At 44.8% G+C, this 5654-nt stretch overlaps 1 pseudogene; it reads right to left on the reverse strand.

The window, feature by feature from the left end:
* Positions 1 to 949: 949 nt before the first annotated feature.
* On the reverse strand, positions 950 to 2365 carry LOC116630641 (annotated as a pseudogene).
* Between the last annotated feature and the right edge of the window lie 3289 nt (positions 2366 to 5654).

Here is a 5654-nt window from a genome sequence, read left to right on the forward strand (position 1 = left end):
AAAGAATATAATGTAAGAGGAGAAATGGATAAATGATAGATTCTGAGAAAGAACCAACATACATATAAGGAGTAGACAGAGGAAGATCAGCCACAAGGGTAATCATTCAACACATTTTAAATTCTCCATCTATATAATATGGAAAGCAATACTTCTTCCCTTGTTATGCCATAGTGGTGAGGAAGGGAGAGTGACAGGATTAGGAAACAGAGAACTATCAACAATGATCAAAATTATCAACATTTAGTTATAATATGCATCTAATCTGTTAGACGAAAATGCCCAGCAAGACTTCTTTCTAAATAAGGATGACTTGGACAGTGAAGAACATGGATAAGAGGAGAAGGATATAATCTTACAGGCCAATATAAACCCATACCAGGCTCTGCCTATCTGACAAGGCATGACTTCAATCCCACCCCTGTCAGACTTTTCCTGCCCACTTTACTCACTGATGGGCCTTGTACAGACACAACATCCCTGCAAATGTACTCTAGCTGGGTTCATTTCAAAGAAATCAGGACTACTTCAAATCCATATTTACCTGTGAAAATCCCAAAACAATGATTACTGGGATACCAGAATTTAGGGGGAAATGAGGATTATAGAAATATTTTTTAAAAAGGAGGGTCTGTATTATTTTTATAATGTTTACTATTCATTCACTGATAAAAAGGTGAAATAGTACTGAATTTCTCCTATAGACACATATTTAGGGGTGTTCCCACCAATACATATATCCCTGGACATTTGATTTTATTATTCCTAAGCAGGTAATGTCTCTTGTTTTTTGTTTTTGTTTTGAGGTTTTGCTTTATTTCCAGAAAGGCTGATTTATTGGAAGCTCTTCTGACATCATTTTTCAGACTGCCTGGCAGTCTTGGGACCAGGGATGGGAGTCCTCCTGTGACTGTGGAGGACAGGGGTACGGGTCTCTGCACACCAGGGCTCATTTTCCTATGCTCCTGTGGATGGCAGCTGAGGTCCTGATGGAATAGGACTTGATGGCCCCAGGCATTCCGCCACTCAAGAAGCTCAAGGCACTGCTGTTCATGGCTCCTCTGAAGACCAGCCTGGCCAGCGTCCTGCCACCTCCACCAGTGGAGTTCAGCACAGAGATGTTCACAGTTCCCACACCATCTCCCGCCAACTGCGCTCCTCACCCTCCAGCCGCTTGGGGGAGGTGGGGATCTCAATGTCGAGGGCCATCTTGACATCCATAAGCTCCTGGTACTCGCACAGCTGCCGTGCCATGTCCTGCTTGGCTTGCCACAGGGCGGCCTCCAGCTCCTTCTACTTGGCACGTGCATCCTTAAGTGCCAGCTTCCCATGTTCTTCAGCCTCAGCAATGGCAGCCTCCAACTGAGCACACTGGTTCTTGCTGCTGTCAATCTCAGCCTGAAGCCTCTGAATGACATAGTTCATCTCTGAAATCTCAGTGGGGTACTCCAGGGGTCGTCTTCATGCTTCCCAGCCTGGACCTGAGGGTCTCAAACTTGATCTGGTACCAGGCCTGAGTCTCAGCTTGGCTGTATTTGGCCATCTCTTGGTCTGGCCCCTGACCTCAACGATGATGCCATCCAGGTCCAGGGAGTGGCTGTTGTCCATGGACAGCACCATGGACATGTCCGAGATCTGGGACTGAAGCTCTGCCAACTCCATCTCATAGAAGGTCTTGAAGAAGTTGATCTCATTAATCAGGTCATCTACATTGGCCTCCAAAGTCACCTGGTTCATGCAGGCATGCAGGCAGCATCTGTGTCCTTTTTTAGCACCAGAAACTCATCCTCAGCAGCCAGCGGATGATTAATTTCATCTTGGTACTTGTTCTTGAAGTCTTCCACAACGGCCTGCATATTCCGCAGCTCCACCTCCAGGCAGCCCCCATCTAGCTGCAGCGACTCAAACTGCCTCTACAGGCCAGCAATGTGGGCCTCAAAGATGCCTGGGGGGTGGGAGGTCAGCTCCTCTTGGCTGACTTCTGCTCCTGCAGCAGGGCCCGCTTGGTCTCCAGCAATTTGTTCTGCTGCTTTAGAAACTGCACCTTATCGATGAAGGAGGGAGTTGGTGTTGAGGATCTTGATCTGCTCGTGCTCCTCCTCGTGCATCTGCTGGATGGAGGGTTCAATATCCACCTGCAGTGAAGCCAGCAGGTTCTGATTGATGGTGACCTCATGGATGCCAGCACCCACTGGGCCTGCGTAGGGGAAGCACAGGACCACGCGTGGCCAGGAAGCACCCAGGCTATAGAGACTACTGCTGCTGAAGCCACTGGCTTGTACAGAGCTCAGGCACACCTGGGGGCCCACCCTGGAAAGGCAGTGGAGCACGAACTAAAGGCCCAGGATCTTAAGTGGATGGACATACTGGCTAGACCGGGCTGGACTGAGCAGGTGCAAGGGAGCCGAATCCCCTTACCATCATTTGTAATAGGTTAGCCTGATACAGAGTTGCCAGATATACTAAATAAAATACAAGACGCCCAGTTAAATTTGGAAATTAAGATATATAATAAATTTTTAGTACAAGTATGTCCCAAACATTACATGGCTTGAAATATACCTATAACTAGACATCTTGTATTTTATTTGAATCTAGTCTAATAGCAATGATCTATTCTTTTTGTAGGATTCATAACATTAATCTGTCTCAGAGATCTGAAGGCCTCTGGTGCTGCACATAGGACAGTTCTATCTTTGCTGGTTAGGGACCAGCTCTGGTCAGGTGGGTAGAAGCTAGGTGGCTGGTTTACATATAAGATGTAGCCTGGCTCCCTGGTCCTCCATGCTCACTTTTCTTCTGAGCTCCCAAACCTACCAGGCAAGCCCAAAACTCCAGCAAAGAAATACCTTGGCCAACTTGAACATGAATCTGAGGGCAATAATAACACCTTTTTTACATTTTTATTTCATGCTGAACTCCCCTCTTCTAATTTTAGCTTTATTTGCCTTTATTTTCTCTTTAGCTTCAATGCTGTCTTTGAGAATTCCCTGAACTGGTGAAAAGCTTTCTAACTGTGGACCCAGCAGGGTGGCCACTATCAAACTAAAGGAGAAGCCGGTCCTGTTCTCAGTCCACAGACAGACAAAACTGTGCTTCTCACTACACCCAGAGGAAGCAAGGGGACCATCTTTCAAACCGTTGTAATCATCCATGCATGAACTGTATATTGTTCTAAGACATTTGCAGAAGTATCCATGTGTCTGTCCACCCCTTCTCGAGTTCTGCCAACAATTACTACTGATCACCTTATCTTACTAACAAGGCAAAACCAAGCCCCACATCATGGAAAGGTACTGGTGCTGGAACCATGTCTCAGAGTCCCACTTAGTGACAAGCAAAGACATAGTAATTATGGTTGTTTTTTAAACACTTAAGGCTTATAGCACCAGGCTATGCATCTTCACTAAACATAAAAAACCTGGTGTTTGCCCCCTGTGTTGGGTGGCATTATCAGGGTGCTCTTTAGTTCTTATTGTTTTTTATAGAGAAAATTTTAAAATACTCTTTTTTTCCCTTCCATTCTCTACACTTCATATGGTTCCTTCCATTCCTTGTCCTTTGATTTTACCATATCTGTAAAGCCAAATCACATTCTTACAACTTTCCAGGATGGTCTCAAGGACTCAGTTCTCAATGGCTAGTAAAACAATTCATTCTTACACCTGTTGACCACGTATCAACACCAAATCTATGCTAGGTGTTTCATATCATATCAGCATTTTATAATGCATATAGGACAGAAAACTCCTATGTGCAAGGTACTGAACAAAGACAGTTAACACTTTACAGAACAAAATTAAAAATACATTATGGTACTAAAAATAAAAAAGGCAATAAATGCTCATGGAAGTTTAAGCTCAGTTTTATAAGCTCAGATAACCACTAAGATGATAACTTTGATACAGATGAAAGAGGGAAATGTGTTTTTTCTTCTCCCTGGAGAGGAAAATGCATTATCTTCTCTTCACAACTTTCAGGCACCTGACAGCTGAATTTGGCCTTGGGCCAGTGAGTGACTCACTTACTCAGTTACTGCCACAGTAATGAAAGGGTCTTTTGCTCCATCAGTTGCAGGTTTTTGCAAGACGTTAGACAGAAGCAGTTTAGAAATATCAGTAGACACCATCCTTCTCAGTAAGGCAGCCCAGTAAGGTCCTGGGACTCTGTGGTGGATCACACTTGGTCACTTCAGAGAGTCATTCAAAGAAGCAGTGTGGAGAGCTCCAGGCTCCAACACTCCCAAGCCAGGCTGAGAAGAGCTGCCCAGAGAATGGCTTTGGCTCCACTGGAACATTCATCCAGGTAGGAGGGGATGTAGAGAGACAGCACAGGGGAGCTCCATGGCATAAATCTCCATTTCAGCAAAAACTTTAATTAATTATGCAGTTTCAGTTAAATCATTTAGCCTTTCTGAGCCTCCCTTCTCCCCCCTCAGGCGGTAACAAAGATTCTGAACCACCACCTCTCAGTTGATCTCAGGCATAAGTAACATAATCAAAAATGTTCAGGAAAACATAAAATGAGAGCATGAAACTATTCAGCCTTCATTTTCCCTGCCATTATGTCCCTAAGACCACATCAAATCCAAAGCAGACACTTGCTCCAGAAGACTTTTCTCCCCACAAAATTTCTGGGAACAGATTAACGCCAGGTGAAAGAGGAGGTGAAGCATTTAGGATATATACTGATATGATACATAGATACGGGTTTTTTCTTCTGCCTTCCTTTTATCTTTTTATTTTGGTTTCTTACTGATATGACCTTAAACTAGGTGATTGTTTTTCACCTCCCTTGGTCTCTATTTCAATATTTGTAATATAAGGAATCTCCATTTGAATGCCCGATGGGCCTCTCAAGGCTAACTCTCCTGAACCAAGTTCTCCAAACTAGCCACTACCAAAGGCATCCGTAACTCCATGCTGTCATGGCTCATCCACTTGGGGTCACCCTTGACTCTGCACTCTTATACTACACATCCAATTCATTAACAAATCCTATTGGCTCTACCTCTAAAACATCCACAATCCAACCATGCCTCCCACTCTCACAGACCTTTCTGAGCTGAGTTGCTATCACCTCTCCCTGAAGAACTGAATCATCTCTAATTGCTCTTTCTGTTTCCCCCTTGCTTGTCCCCCTTCCCCAGTCCAGTAGCCAGAAGGATTTTCCTAAACCCTGTGTATCTCTGCCTGAAGATCCTGAAGGCAAAGTATGAGACAAAGGCTTCTGTGTACGTAAAGTATGAGACAAAGTCTTCTTTGTCCCAGCGTGTAGGTGGAAGGAACAGGCATTAAAATAGGAAAGGAGGTAGAGTCAATAAAAGAAAAGTATAACTCAATCAGCTGATGCTTTGTCCCAAGAGGAACTTGTAAGGGGCACCATGAATACCTCTCAGAGCCATGTGCCTGGGAGAAGGGAAGAAGCATTGGCTTCTGTCTCCCAGGGATCAAGGGTGCTCCAAGGACCTGTTGTCTACCCACCTGCCCCCACAATGGTATACGTGTGAGTCTGAGGGGATGTCCCATACGATAGGTGTAGAGGAGCCCAGGGAGGACACTAAGTATGTGGCACAAACTCACAGTAGGGCACTTGTAAAGTTCAAGGTGGAAATGATTGCTGCCTTTATGGCTAGAATAAGGGGCAAGACTGAG

This window comes from Phoca vitulina, unplaced genomic scaffold (genome assembly GCF_004348235.1).
Source record: "Phoca vitulina isolate PV1807 unplaced genomic scaffold, GSC_HSeal_1.0 scaffold4, whole genome shotgun sequence".
In the NCBI taxonomy this organism is placed as follows: Eukaryota; Metazoa; Chordata; class Mammalia; order Carnivora; family Phocidae; genus Phoca; species Phoca vitulina.